At 41.6% G+C, this 15059-nt stretch overlaps 1 long non-coding RNA gene across 3 annotated transcripts in view; it reads left to right on the top strand.

Annotated features, from left to right (window-relative positions):
* Positions 1–7751, top strand: part of LOC125484365 — a 55091-nt gene extending 47340 nt beyond the window's left edge. For 2 of the 3 annotated variants that reach the window (XR_007263182.1, XR_007263180.1), the window contains one exon: positions 1788–3691. This is a non-coding gene — a long non-coding RNA (uncharacterized LOC125484365). Of the gene's footprint in view, positions 1–1787; positions 3692–6264 lie in introns of those variants that run through there. The other variant, XR_007263181.1, reaches the window with a different exon arrangement.
* The last annotated feature ends 7308 nt before the right edge of the window (positions 7752–15059 follow it).

The following is a 15059-nucleotide window of genomic DNA, read 5'->3' as shown; positions in this document are numbered from 1 at the left end:
GAGAGTTGTCTTTGTTGAACGGTACAAGACTCTTATGGGACTTGACAGGTTAGATGTGGAGAGGTTGTTTCCCCTTGAGGGAGAGTTGAGAACCAGATGGCATAATCTCAGAATATGTGTCACATATTTAAGACAGAGATAAAAATAAATTTAATCTCTAAGAATGTTATGAATCTTAATGTGTATATTCAAGGCTGAGATAGACGGATTTTTGATCAGTAAGGGGATCAAGAGTTTAGGGAAAAGGCAGGAAAGTGGAGTTGAGGATTTTCAGATCAGCAATGAATATCCTTACCTGGTCTGGCTTACATTTGATTCCAGACCTACAGTAATGTAGTCGAGTTGTAACTGCCCTCTGGGTAATCAGGGGTGGGCAATAAATGCTGGCCTAGCCAGCAATGCCCTCATCCCATCAGTGAATAATAAAAAAAATTCCCTATTTGAAGTCATTCTAATTCAACTTCGATCAGTTATCAGCACCCTTATTTGTATTGAGTGTGAAAGTTTCATCTCAACATCGTTTGCACTAGGTCTGAAGTAAAGTTGCTCGACTTGAGCGAGTCATTTGAGAGTATCATCTCCCTCTTGCTGACTCGGCCAGTCACGGCTGACCTTGAATCTTGTTGCCAACATTCCCCCTTACTGCCTCTTTGCTTGTAATTCATCTCTGTAACTTGATACTGCTCACAACACGTGTAGGTGAGAGGGAGAGTTGGTGAACACAACTGGCAGGGAGTGGAAGAGGTGGCAAGCCACAGGAATGGGGAGCAGGAGAAGCAGTGAGTCAGAGGAATAGGTGGCGAGAGAGGTGGTGAGCCAGAGGTAAGAAGAGAAAGAGACAGCACACTTTAAAAATACTTTTAAATTTAGTTTAAAGCTAATTTATTTACAAATGCAGGAATGTAAATTATGTCCACTTAAAGAATGTGATGTTTTGATGTTATTTTCAATGTGAATGGTTCTACAGAACTTTTCTACAGCTGTTATATCAGTGAAAATGAGAAACTGTAATTCACTTAACACTGTTTCATCTACAATGTTGAACAAGAACTCGAAGTCAATTCTGTGCTGTGTGATAAATCCCAACCCTAGAACAGACTACAACAAGTTCTATTTTTAAAGCATGCTTGAATGCTGTGCATGCAGGGAGAAGGACATTGATCAGAGCAACAGTCTTGGAAAAATGCTGGAGAGCTTTATGATGTTTCAGAAGACTCTCCAAGATAAATTCAATCCTAGTTCATAGAATCCCTCCCTACAGTGTGGAAACAGGCCCTTCGGCCCAACAAGTCCACACTGACCCTCACAGCATCCCACCCAGACCCATCCCACTATATTCCGCCTAAAACTACACATCCCTGTACACTACGGACAATTCAGCATAGCCAATCCACCTAGCCTGCACATCTTTGGACTGTGGGAGGAAAGCGGAGCACCCGGTGGAAACCCTCGCAGACATGGGGAGAACGTGCAAACTTCACACTGATAGTCGCCCAAAGCTGGAATCGAACCCAGGTCCCTGGCGCTGTGAGGCAGCAGTGCTAACCACTGACCCACTGTGCTGGTTGTCTAGCATACTTTGAAAGAGAGGGTCAGAAAGAAGAGAAAGGTACAATTAAGGAGAATAGATGTGATGGGAAGATAGATGTTCTCCAATGTGATAGTCAAACTATTGAGTTTCATTCATCTTGGTTAATTAGGATTAATTCAAATATTCAGAATCAGAATAATTAATACAAGTGATGAGACACCCTGTACCTTACCTTCCATCTTTCTATATCCAACAGTTACATGGAACAGAATATGACAGGTGCTACTTGCAAGTTACTATCTAAGCTGCTCATCATCCTGACTTGAAATTTGAGTGTCGCTAAGTCGAAATTCTGAAACACCCTCCCGAACAACATTGTGGGTATACGAATACTATACAGAATGAAGTGATTCAAGAAAATAGCTCACCACATCATCTTCTAAAGTGTAACCTGAAGTAGGAAATAAAATCTAGTCAGTGAATGGAAAAGTAATTTCCCAAACTCTTACTCATTTTACCTGCAACTTTTGAGTTTGAATCTCAAGTTTTTTTTTGACGCCACCATAGTGCTAAAATGTCCCTAATTAAAGCCAGAAATACTACCCTCTATAACTGTGACGTGCTATAGTATCTCTTCTTACTTTTCCTCACCCTCTGACACAGCAGGTCAGATCAATTTCCTCTAATGAAGCACCTCTTCACTGTGTAGATGTGTGTGAATTCTCTTGCTTAGTTCCACTCTTAAATATATGATTGTAACCAGATCATCTCCTTACATAGTGTCTCTTCCTGCCCCTGTCCACTAACTCTGGAATTCCATAAGGATTTACCTTTGATCCACTCACTTTCCTGACCTATATGGTGTTTCGTGCAGACATCAAAGACATATTAAGAGGTTTCACATGCACGCCAGTGATACCCTGTCACTTCTCTAGACTTTGTGTTTGATCTACAGTTTTGAAGGAGCTACAATTGCTTTCAGTTAAAAACAGTATTCAGACATTATCGCAAACAGGATTCCCACTCTTTTTCATATCCCAAAAGGCCCTTTTTGAGGATGTGTCTGTTTTGATTCATAAGAGAACAGGATTGGATTGAAATACGAGTCCCGTTGCAAAACAGCCCATCAGTACTTCCTGTTTGGTGTCCCACACTAAGAAAGACCATTTGTCCGAGGTACGGGTGGAACAATTTTTCAACAAGAGTTAATTCTTTTGGTTGAAAACCAATAAAAAATAAAATTCTCTTTCTCTCCTCCTAACCATCAGTGATCGAAAATATTTATTATGCAAACTGCTGGACCACTTATAATAGCCTTACCAAAGGAACTCTGACTCATATGTAAGCTTTCAGCCAGTTTAACAGAAGTAATCTTCACGTTACGTTGAAGAGTCTCAATTTCCCCTACAAAGAGACTTTCTTGTGAGAAAGGAATTTGTTTAAAAAGGTAAAACACAGAGCTAACTCTATGAGTATATTCAGCAGCAGGAGATCTGAACTGCGGGATTACAATCTTAAAAACCCATCAGCAGCAAATTTGGCTAAGTCTGATTCTCAAACTTAAATGTATACAATTATTTTAGTACCATTGTTTAAAATGGTTCAATGGTAAAAAATGTATCCCCAAAATTCAAAACAATTAATTTAGGAAATAGTCTAAACCTCTTGTACCAATCTTACGTTATCAATATCTTGTTGTTCCATATGGTTATTTTATTAATTAGCTTTTGTTCTGTACAAGAGTTGAGTTATAAATGCCCATCTCTCATTCATCATTAAATCTTAATGGTAAGTGCAATGCTGCTTGCATGCTTGTAATTCAACATTATTCTATTCAGTATTACTAATATGTGTTCACAAAATAGTAGTAGATGTGCACTGTTGAAAAACTTCAGCAAATTTTGGAAGCAAGTACAAATGTTTGGTATTCAAACAATGAGATACCCAACTTGAACTTCACTCCTGAGTAAATTGAATCTTCTCAAGCTTTTTTGTTTCAGTAAATGTCCCAGCATGTTGTTAATGAATTTTTTTAATTAAACTACAATAAACAAGTATTCTGATATATGTTTGGAATACATCTTTCAGATTATCTGGCAACAATTTGCAACAGGGGCTGGCTGTTAGCTGGAGGACGGCACGGGCAATTGATTGTTTCCATTCAGCTGTAACTTTCTCAAAACTAAGGTCAATTATGATAAAGGTCATTGATCATGAAAATTATAGTTTCTTATTCAAAAGGTTGTTTTTTTTATATATTGTATAAGTTTAATACCTGGGCACTTACAAATAATAGTAAACAATGAGTTGAACTTATTTCGAGGAGATTTATTAAAACATTGAACTAAATCTTCCAGTCTGTAGATCATTGGAGATTGAGGAGTAATTTGAGATGCACATGGGAACCCTGTGGAAAGCCTGATGCATGGACATATGTACGAACTACCTGGGAAGTCTAAATTTCTCATGGACATTACTCCCCACCTGTGCCCAGCATTATACATGAACGTCTCAGATTCGGAGATATAATCAAAGATTTTGAAAAATTCCAGGGTACTTATCTTGATATTTCCCAGGAACAGTTTGACATTAAAATCTGGTGTTACGCCTGGGTAGCTACATAATCAATTCCCACAAGCACCCGCCTGAAGCTACACACCACACCTAACCAGAACTCCCAACTCTATCTACCTGACCCCTTATTACCTGCATTACCTTTCCAACTAGCACCCCAACTATCTCCAAACTCATAATACCCTCCACATACTCAAGCATTCCCCCCATCCATCCAATCAGCCACATGAAAAGAATAACACAAGCTCCCCACCAGTCCCCAGATGGACCCAACTACCTCTCTTGACCGAACCAGATCATCCCCTCAACCACCCAACTAATTTCAGCCTTACATACCATCTCCTCTCTGACCCAATCAACCCCCACCGGACTGTATCCTCTGATATAAACTAGTTACCCCACACCTCATCACGACACAACTACATTCTGACCATCTGATGCACTGAATTTTGTTTCATCTTTTTAACGTCTTCTTTAAAGATCCTACTTCAGGCTTTGGAAATTTTCTACTTCTTTGATTGGGAACCCTTCTCCTTGTTTTTTAGTAAACTGTTTAGCCATTGGTAGTTTACCTTTGTAGTGTTTGTACCTACTTCTTTCCTTCCCGTTTGGTCATGACTTCAGGCTCCTTTCAAAAGACATTTCAGTTAAATAGGTACAAACCTACACACTGAAATGCGATGTTTGGAGTGAGATAGGCATGTACTTAAAACAGGTTTCATTTATATTCATCTTTACAATATTTCCTTCTGTTCACTTCCGGCACATAATTACAGTGATGCAAGAGCGAGCATGACAAACGGATGAGATTCCCCAATTAGGTTTAACTTGTGCTCAGAAGGACGACACCCACCATAAAGTCCTGTTCTCAACCACAAAGATTTTGACAGGAACTCCACAGGATTCTTTCTGAGATGGAAGAGGTCCTTCCACCCAAATTGCCATTTTGAGCCTATTCTATCCGATCAGCTTTCAATGGCCATCCCTAACTGCCCTTGAGAAAGTGATGATGAGAAGACTTCGTGAACCACTGCTGTTCATCTGGTGTAGGTAGACTTACTGTGTCTTAGGAAGGAATTTCAAGATTTTGAATGTTATTGGTGAAGCAGATTATTACAGTTGGGCTAGGACATTACCCCAAGGTAACCAATTACATTTATCAATAAATAACTAATTTTTTTATTTTGAATAGTTCACAAACAAGCACCACCTGTGGCATTTAATTTTCATTAGGAAATAAATCTAAATTTCATTAACCTTTTAAAAAGTTAAGTTAAAAAAATTCAGCGACTAGGAAGTAGCAAGAACTGCAGATGCTGGAAATCAGAGTCAATACAGTGTGGAGCTGGAGGAACACAGCAGGTCGGGCAGCATCAGAGGAGCAGGAAAGTCGAGGTTCCACACTATATTGACACAAAAGAAAATTCAGTTTGTTTTTCCAAACATTTTAACTAGAATCTTGAATTATTGCATATATCTTTATTTACCATTGTCATGTCAATTATTACTAGCCACTTCAGTTTGTGGTGTTGTTTGAGAGGTAAATGTTTGAAACAAAAGATCTCCCTTGTTCTTATTCCTCATAAGTGCCTTGCAATTTTACATCCCTCTGAACAGGTACGTAGTTCTTCTTCCAAATGACAGAAAACTAGCACTCCCTCAAACCTGCACGTAATTACCCAGATTAGGAAGTAGAGTTTTACAGCCCAGCTCAATAGGACTCTGCAGAGGGCTTAGCATTTTGTGAGTGAGAGATTTTAAGTGTTCCAAAGATTGATGTCTCTTTAAAGTGAATATTGCACTTAGTATTTAACTCTAATATTAATTTACAATTAATTTAGTGTTAGTCAAAGCTAGTGTAGCTGCTTCAGGTTTTTGGAATTCTTGCTGTTATATGAACACATGTAGAGGGTCTATTGCTAATGCAAAGAATAAGTAATATGGAGGCCAACTTGATGGAGCACAGCTTAGAAAGAGTACTTCAATTAGACATTTGGTGCAGTGAGATAAGAGATACCATTCTGCTTTATTGTTGAAACAAGATGGTAAGCAGTCTGAAAGTTAAGATGAGAGACAGCAAAATCTTAAACCTGAAGTATAATACATAAATTAGGTGAGTAGGTTGATTGGTGGCCTTGTACTCTTTTTCTCTAAACCAGCTCAGCAGATCAAACTAAGACAGACCAGCAGGCAGGAGTATTTGCAGACATCATTAACCTCTCCTTACTACGATGTGAAGTTCCCATCTGCTTCAAGAAGACAACAATCATCTCAATGCCAAAGGCAAATCAGGCAACATGCCTTAATGACTACTACCCAGTGGCTCTGACATCTACCATTACGAAGTGCTTCAAGAAGTTAGTAATGACACACATCAGCTCCAACCTCCTGGATTGCCTTGATCCGCTACAATTCACCTACCATTGCAACAGGTCTATGTCAGATGCCATATCCCTGGCCCCACACTCGTCCCTGGAACTTCTGGATAACAAGGACACCTACGACAGGATCCTATTTATTGATTTAGCTCTACCTCCAACACCATAATTTCAACAAAACTCATCTCCAAACTCCAAGACTTAGAACTCTGCTCCCCCCTCTGCAACTGGATCCTCGACTTCATGACCCGCAGACCACAATCAGTGAGTACAGGCAACAAAACCTCCTCCACAATAATCTGCAAAAACCTTGCCTCGCAAAACTACGTAGTCAGCTCCTTATCTATACTCCTTATACACTCACAACTGTGTGGCCAAATTCAGTTTCAACTCCATTTACAAATTTGCTGATGACACCACTGTGGTGGGTCAGATTTCAAACAATGAGACAGCGTACAGGAAGGAAATAAACAGGTTAGTAGCATGGTGTAAAGACAATAATCTCTCCATCAATGTCAGCAAAACAAAGGAGTTGGTCATCAACTTCAAGAAATAGAGTGGAGGACATGCCCTGTCAGTACGAATGGTGCCGAGGCCAGAGGTGGTCGAGAGCTTCAATTTCCTAGGAGTAAATATCACCAATGATCTATCCTGGTCCATCCATGTCGAGACTACAGTCAAAAAAACACACAAACTCCTCTACTTCCTCAGAAGGCAAAGGAAATTCAGCATGTCCACAACGACTCTTACCAAATTCCGTAGATGCACCATAGAAAGCATCCTACCCAGATGCATCACAACTTGGGATGGCAACTGCTCTGCCCAAGGCCATGAAAAATTACAGAGAGATGTGAACGGAGTCCAATCCATCACAGAAACCAGCCTGCCTTTCATTGACTCCATCTACACTTCCCACTGCCTTGGGAAAGCAGCCAATGTAATCAAAGATCCCTCCTACCCCAGTTATACTTTCCTCCACCCTTACCATCGGGCGGAAGATAAAAAAATTTCAAAACGTGTACCGACAGATTTAAGAACAGCTTCTCTCCTGCTGTTATCAGATTTATGAACGGGCCTCTCATATACTAAAGTTGATCTTTCTCTGCACTTTAACTGTGGCTGTAACACTATATTCTGCATTCTGTTCTATTATCCTGATGTGCTTATGTAAGGTACGATTTGTCTGTATAGGACACAAAACAATACTTTTCACTGTATCTCAGTACATGTAACAATAATAAATCAAATCAAATACCAGGAAGCTTAAAGCAGTGTGTTATATTTATATCCTAACTGGTTAAACACTTACTATAACCACAAATAATTGTTCTGTGCTTTTTAAACAATGAAACACACATACAGGAAGATGGTTTGCAATTGTAACTTGTAGGAATTAGAGGATCAGTGTGATCCACAGTAAATCATATCTGCACCAAGTGTCTGTAGCCCAAGGAATTTCAGGTCAGAGTTGACGAGCTTCAGACTCTGCAATGCATGAACAAGGCAGAAAATCACCCAAACAATTTTTCTCAGAAGGTAGTCACATCCCTTAGGTTTAGTAAATAAAGATTTAGTTAGTGGTCAGGGACAGGGGACATGACTGAATGAGGCAGAAATGGGGATCCAGCATATAGCATTGGAGGAGCTTCAGTCCTTATTCAACAGATCCAGGTTTCTTGCAGCATGTGCGAATGACAACATACAATGCAGGGAGGATGAGGAAATTGAAAACAGTACAACTGGCCAGGAGGGCAATGATATGGGGAAGTAAAGAGGATTGTAGTAATAGAAGCAAACAATACAATTGTAGGGATAGATATTGTTTGAAACAACCAAGAGCACATTCCAAAGATTGCACTGCTGCCTGCAAGTGCCAGAGTTAGGAACATCACCTTGGGTCTGGACAGGAATTTGGAATGGGAGGAGAAGGATCCCATTGTCATCATCTACTTAGTCTCACCTATGTCATCGGTACCATAGAAAGACGTTTTGTTGAGAGAGTATGAACAGCTAAGTAAAAACAGACACACGTGTAATAATCTCTGGATTATTACCTGAGCCATGAACAAATAAAATTAATACTGAATTCATAGGTCTAAAGATTGGTGTTGGAGAAATGGGTTACAATTCATTGGGTACCAGCACTAGTATTGGGAAAAGAGGTAACTCCACCTGTGGAATGGGCTTCACTTGAAACGCAATGGAACTAGTGTCCTGGTGAATTTAATATCTAGGGCTGTAGATAATGCATTAAAATGAATAGTGGGAGGGGCTCAGCTGGGACAAAATTTAGGAAGTTAAAGAAAAAAGGACCAGGCAATAGCTGAGGCTAGGAACACAGGAACTAACAGTCAGAGCATGATAGGGAGTGACAGTACATACAACGTAGGAGTTCAGTAGCAAATAAGTGTAGGGAAAAATAGTTAAAATAATTTAAAGCTCTTATATGAATATATGTTAGTATTTTTAACAAGATAGAGGAATTAATGGCACAAATGGAAATAAGTGAGTACAATGACAGACATGGTTACAAGGTGACCTAAGCTAGGAACTAAATATTCAAGTATAAATGACATTTCAGATGGAAAGGAAAAGGAAGTGTTATTAATGTTAACAAAGGATGATTTGTTTCTCCAGTGATGAGAAATGATCTTGGTTCAGAGGATACAAATGTAGAATCAGTTTGGCTACAGATAAGAATTGGCAAATAAAAGCAATCACTGGTGACTGAGAATAAGGGACCTCCCAATAAAACTTACATGAGAAGGAATTTATTTTCTCAGAAGGTTGTTAAAATGTTTGGAATTCATAGCTCAGAGCACTGGAGCCTGAGTCATTGAAGATATTCAAGGGTGAGTTGGACAGAGTTTTGAAGGATTATGGAAGATAGGCAGGAAAATGGGATTGAAGCCATAATCAGATTAACCATGATCTTACTGAATGGCAAAGCAGGCTTGAGGGTCTGAATGATTTAATCCTGTTCCTACTTCCTACACACTTATACATGTATCATGCAGGACATGGACTGCAGCTGTTCAAGAAGGCAGCTCACCACCAGCTTGTCAAGGGCAACTAGGGGCGGGCAATAAATGCTCAGCTAGCCAAAGATGCCCACATCACATGAATGTATTTTAAAATATTAACATTTAGCCATGACAGAAGTTACAAATGTTTGCATTATCAGTTCCCGCTAGCATATTTGCCAAAGCCAGTGTAAAACATCTATGCAATTTTTTTATAAATAGGAGAAACTAAAACATAATTTCAATGTTTTACCTGATGTGAAAGGTTAAATAATTGTATACCATTTATGTTTCATTTGAGTTATTTATATAGCCCTCTGATAATTTTCAATTGAATTATTAGCCTATTAATCCCACAGGAAAGCACTAAATAATTCTCATTTAGAATAAAAAGTTTAAATATGTTTGAAATTTTTTAATGGGTTGGTTTGAGGAAAAATTGGCTTTGTGTATGTCAAATCAAGCAGCCAAGCTTTCAGTGATTACAGAATACAAAGAATTAGTTGATACTTGAAACCTGTGGCCTTTTTATCTCCAAGAATTTATCACTCTTCTTCAGTGTTGTGGGAACACTAGTGACATATCAGAAGCTTCTGCTGAAAATTCAAATCTTATACAGGGACACCTCAGGCAGTCATTTATGCTGTCACAATGCAATATTTTGGGTTCCATGTGATACTTGCATGAAAATCACTTTTGAAAGCATAGATTTGTACTAAGGTGACACTGCAGTTCAATCTGCATATATTTAATCCAATTATTTGGTTTAATTTTAGAATTAAAATTAACAAGCGCCAGAGATAACACAGTGTGGAGCTGGAGGAACGCAGCAGACCAGGGAGTATCAGAGGAGCAGGAAAGTTGACGTTTTGGGTCAGGACCCTTCTTCAGAAATGGGGAGGGGGAAGGGGGCTCAGAAATAAATACAGCGGAGGGGTGGGGCAGGGCTGGAGGTAGGTGGGTGGGATGGTGATAGGTGAGTGCAGGTAGGAAGTGGTGGGAATTGGTCAGTGAGGTGGGTGGGGCAGGTAGGTGGGAGAGAAGATGGACAGGTTGTTTCAGTCAGCTTTTTGGATTGACAAAAATAGTTTATGAAATAGTTCTTAGATCTTGAGAAGGGTCTTCATCTGAATCTATTTTGCAAAATGACAAAAGAAACATTCTGAAGTTTCCTTATGCTGCCCTCAGTATAGTCAATAATTGTTATTTATTTAAAAAATCCTCCCTCTCTTCTAATTTTCACTGTTCATCTCCTGAAAGCACTGGTTTTTGCCACACTGCAGTCCTCATTCTTCATGCTTTCAGTCTAAACAGTGGGTGCTATCAAGCTCTGGAATTTTGGGGTGCATAATAATTGAGCCAAATCTTGGCCTAGCAGGCATTCAAACTGAAGTACATTCCAACAGGTATTACAATTAAACTTGATCCACAATCTAAATCTGAGGTGAGCAAAGTACCCACTGAATCACATTTGACACCCAAACTAATAAGTTATAAAATAACAACAGGTAGAAGTTAGGCACTGCACTTTGAAAAAACGGTATAATACAATTCCTCACTTTTGGTCATCTTCTCATTTCACCTTGCAAAATGTTCACTCTCCTAGGGAATGTGTAGCCAATCTGTTAAAAGGAAATTTGTCAGTCCCAAGTTGGCTAGATACTGCTGTTTTCTGTCCCTGTCTTTAGGAAACCTCTAAGTAGATGTTCCACCACACTGTTCCTGATGCTACACTGGAAATAACCACATGCAATGTGAGGAATACATACAGCTAAATCTGCATGCAATCACTGGAGCTCCCACAAATGGAAAACCACACTTTGCTTTTCACTTTTCTCCATTTATTATAAAGTATATTCACTAAAATGCAAAATACAACTTATTACCCACCGATTTTCCAGTGCTATTTACTGGGTACAGTACTGAGCTAATCCCTAAGATTTGTGCAACTAATGGTGTTGGTATAACTTAAATAAAGGATGTGTTTCAACAATGATACAAGCCTAAGGCATGCAGCTATAATGCTCACTTTAGGTAGCGTGTTTGTTAGGTTGGGGGGATTGAATTTTACATTTAACAGAGCTCCATTGACAGAGCACATTTATTTGAATGCTAACATAGTAATAAAATGAACATAGGCCTCATACTTTGGTAATAATTTAAAGGACTACATAGCAATTCACTATATCACCATACAGCTGCATTCTTCTCTTTAAAAGGCAACCATCAGAGGACAAAAGATAGGCTTTGGTGGTCTCCAGGGCTTGTGGTTACACTGAACTTACATTACATAGAATCAGTCTGAAATACAAACTCAGCTAGATTAGTTTTTGACAATTCCTCAGAGTTTCTGCAGCATCTTGAGCCACTCTGGAAACACCGGCTGCTCACACTGTTTTCACTGAAACAGACAACCTCCATTTGAACAGCAAAACATTAAATGAAGCACTGCTCACTGGCCTCCAACTTCCATCCTTCCTAACTGCTTTCTTCCAATGATTACAATTTCTGCTGGGGTAGGGACACCAGTACATTTCCTCAAGTGGAATTTTAGCAGGTTACTTAATCAGAAGTATGATTATGGCAAAGTCCAATGGTGTCGTTACCTGACATGCATTCACACATTTTTATATTAAGTAGGAGTGACAATGTAACAACTGCTGCAAAACAACGCTGGTTAGTTTCCCTTCTTCGCAGCGTAGTGAATATCCAACCACTGTCCTACCTTTTTAGCCAACCAGCCAATAGATCAAATTTGGGATCTTTCTGGTTTTTGATCCAGTAACCATGTTATGCATCATACATTAAATCAGTGGGGGATACAAAGTTCTTTCAACTTAATACCAGTACAATAGGTTATGCATTTTTTAATAGAAAAAATTTATCAAAAAATGTTATAAATAGATAATATGAAAGAATCAAAATCATGTCATCGAATCATAGAGTCATAGTCATAGAGTCATACATCACAGAACCAGGTCCTTTGATTCAACTCGTCTGTGCTGACCAAACATCTAAATCATATCTAGTCCCAGTTGCCTGCATTTGGCTCATATCCCTCTAAGACACTTCCTATTCATATACCCATCCAGAGGTCTTTTAAATGTTGCAACGGTACCCACCTCCACCACTTTCTCTGGCAACTTGTTCCATACAGGCACCACCCTCTGTATGAAAAAGTTAATCCTCAGGTCCTTTTTAACTCTTTCCCCTCTCACCTTAAACCTATGTCCTCTAGATTTGGACTCCCTCACCCGAGAAAAAAGACCTTGGCTATTCACCCTATCCATGCCCCTTATGATTTTGTAAAGGTCGATAAGGTCACCCCTCAGCCTCTGACAATCCACGGAAAAAAGCACCAGTTTATGCAGCCTCTCCCTACAACTCAAAGAACAGGTACATCAGGTATAGATAGCTGGGATAGAGTGAATCATAGAATCCCTACAGTGTGGAACAGGCCATTCAGCCCAACAAATCCACACCGCCCCTCTGAAGACCATCCCACCCAGACTCATTCCCCATGTCTAACCCACCTGACCTAAACATCCATGGGCACTATGGGCAATTCAGCATGGCCAATCCACCTAACCTGCACATCTTTGGACTGTGGGAGGAAATCGGAGCACCCAGAGGAAACCCACACAGACACAAGGAGAATGTGCAAACTCCACACAGACAGTCACGCGAGGGTGGAATCAAACCCGGGTCCCTGGTGCTGTGAGGCAGCAGTGCTAACTACTGAGCCACCGTGCCGCCCCTGATATATGCCTTAAGAGGAGCAGGAAGGCTGACGTTTCAGGCCTAGACCCTTCTTCAGAAATGGGGGAGGGGAAGGGGGTTCTGATATAAATAGAGAGAGAGGGGGAGGCGGATAGAAGATGGATAGAGGAGAAGATGGGTGGAGAGGAGATTGACAGGTCAAAGAGGCGGGGATGGAGCCAGTAGAGGTGAGTGTAGGTGGGGAGGTAGGGAGGGGACAGGTCAGTCCAGGGAGGACGAACAGGTCAAGGGGGCGGGATGAGGTTAGTAGGTAGGAGATGGGGGTGGGGCTTGGGGGGGGAGGAAGAACAGGTTAGGGAGGCAGGGACGAGCTGGGCTGGTTTTGGGATGCGGTAGAGGGAGGGGAGATTTTGAAGCTTATGAAGTCCACATTGATACCATTGGGCTGCAGGGCTCCTAAGCGGAATATGAGTTGCTGTTCCTGCAACATTCGGGTAGCATCGCTGTGGCACTGCAGGAGGCCCAGGATGGACATGTCATCTGAGGAATGGGAGGGGGAGTTGAAATGGTTCACGACTGGGAGGTGCAGTTGTTTATTGTGAACCGAGAGTAGGTGTTCTGCAAAGCGGTCCCCAAGCCTCCGCTTGGTTTCCCCGATGTAGAGGAGACCACAACGGGAACAGCGAATACAGTATACCACATTAGCAGATGTGCAGGTGAACATCTGCTTGATGTGGGAAGTCTTCTTGGGGCCTGGGATGGGGGTGTGGAGGGAGGTGTGGAGGGAGGTGTGGAGGGAGGTGTGGAGGGAGGTGTGGAGGGAGGTGTGGAGGGAGGTGTACGGGCAGGTGTAGCACTTCCTGCAGTTGCAGGGAAAAGTGCCGGACATGGTGGGGCTGGAGGGGAGTGTGGAGCGGACAAGGGAGTCCCGGAGAGAGTGGTCCCTCCGGAAAGCAGATAAGGGTGGTGGGGTGATACGTGAGGACAAGGGGAATTCTGATTTGGTTGTTATTGCGGGGAGGAGGTGTGAGGGATGAGTTGCGGGAAATGCGGGAGACACGGTCGAGGGCGTTCTCGACCACTGATGGGGGGATGTTGCGGTCCTTGAAAAAGGAGGACATCTGAGATGTACGGGAGTGGAATGCCTCATCCTGGGGGCGGAGGCAAAGGAATTGGGAATAGGGGATGGCATTTTTGCAGGAAGGTGGACGGGAGGAGGTGTATTCTAGGTAGCTGTGGGAGTCGGTGGGCTTGAAATGGATATCGGTTTCTGGGTGGTTGCCAGAGATGGAGACAGAGGGGTCCAGGAAGGAGAGAGAGGTATTGGAGATGGTCTAGGTGAACTTAAGGCTGGGGTGGAAGGTGTTGGTGAAGTGGATGAACTGTTCGAGCTCCTCGTGGGAGCACAAGGCAGCGCTGATACAGTCATCAATGTAACGAACGAAGAGGTGGGGTTTAGGACCAGTGTAGGTACGGAAGAGGGATTGTTCCACGTCACCTACGAAGAGGCAGGCATAGCTTGGGCCCATGTGGGTACCCATGGCCACTCCCTTTGTCTGTAGGAAGTGGGAGGAATTAAAAGAGAAGTTGTTGAGGGTGAGGACGAGTTTGGCTAAGCGGATGAGGGTGTCAGTGGAGGGGGACTGGTCGGGCCTGCGGGACAGGAAGAAGCGCAGTTGTAGTATAGCGCACTGACCTCTACATCGCCGAGGCCAGGTGCCAACTCTCCGACACCACCTCCTACCGCCCCCTTGATCATGACCTCACCCCCGACCACCAAACCATCATCTCCCAAACCATCCACAACCTCATCACCTCAGGTGACCTTCCACC

This window comes from Rhincodon typus, chromosome 11 (genome assembly GCF_021869965.1).
Source record: "Rhincodon typus isolate 14 chromosome 11, sRhiTyp1.1, whole genome shotgun sequence".
NCBI lineage: Eukaryota > Metazoa > Chordata > Chondrichthyes > Orectolobiformes > Rhincodontidae > Rhincodon > Rhincodon typus.
This window is presented reverse-complemented; position numbering and strand designations above follow the sequence as displayed.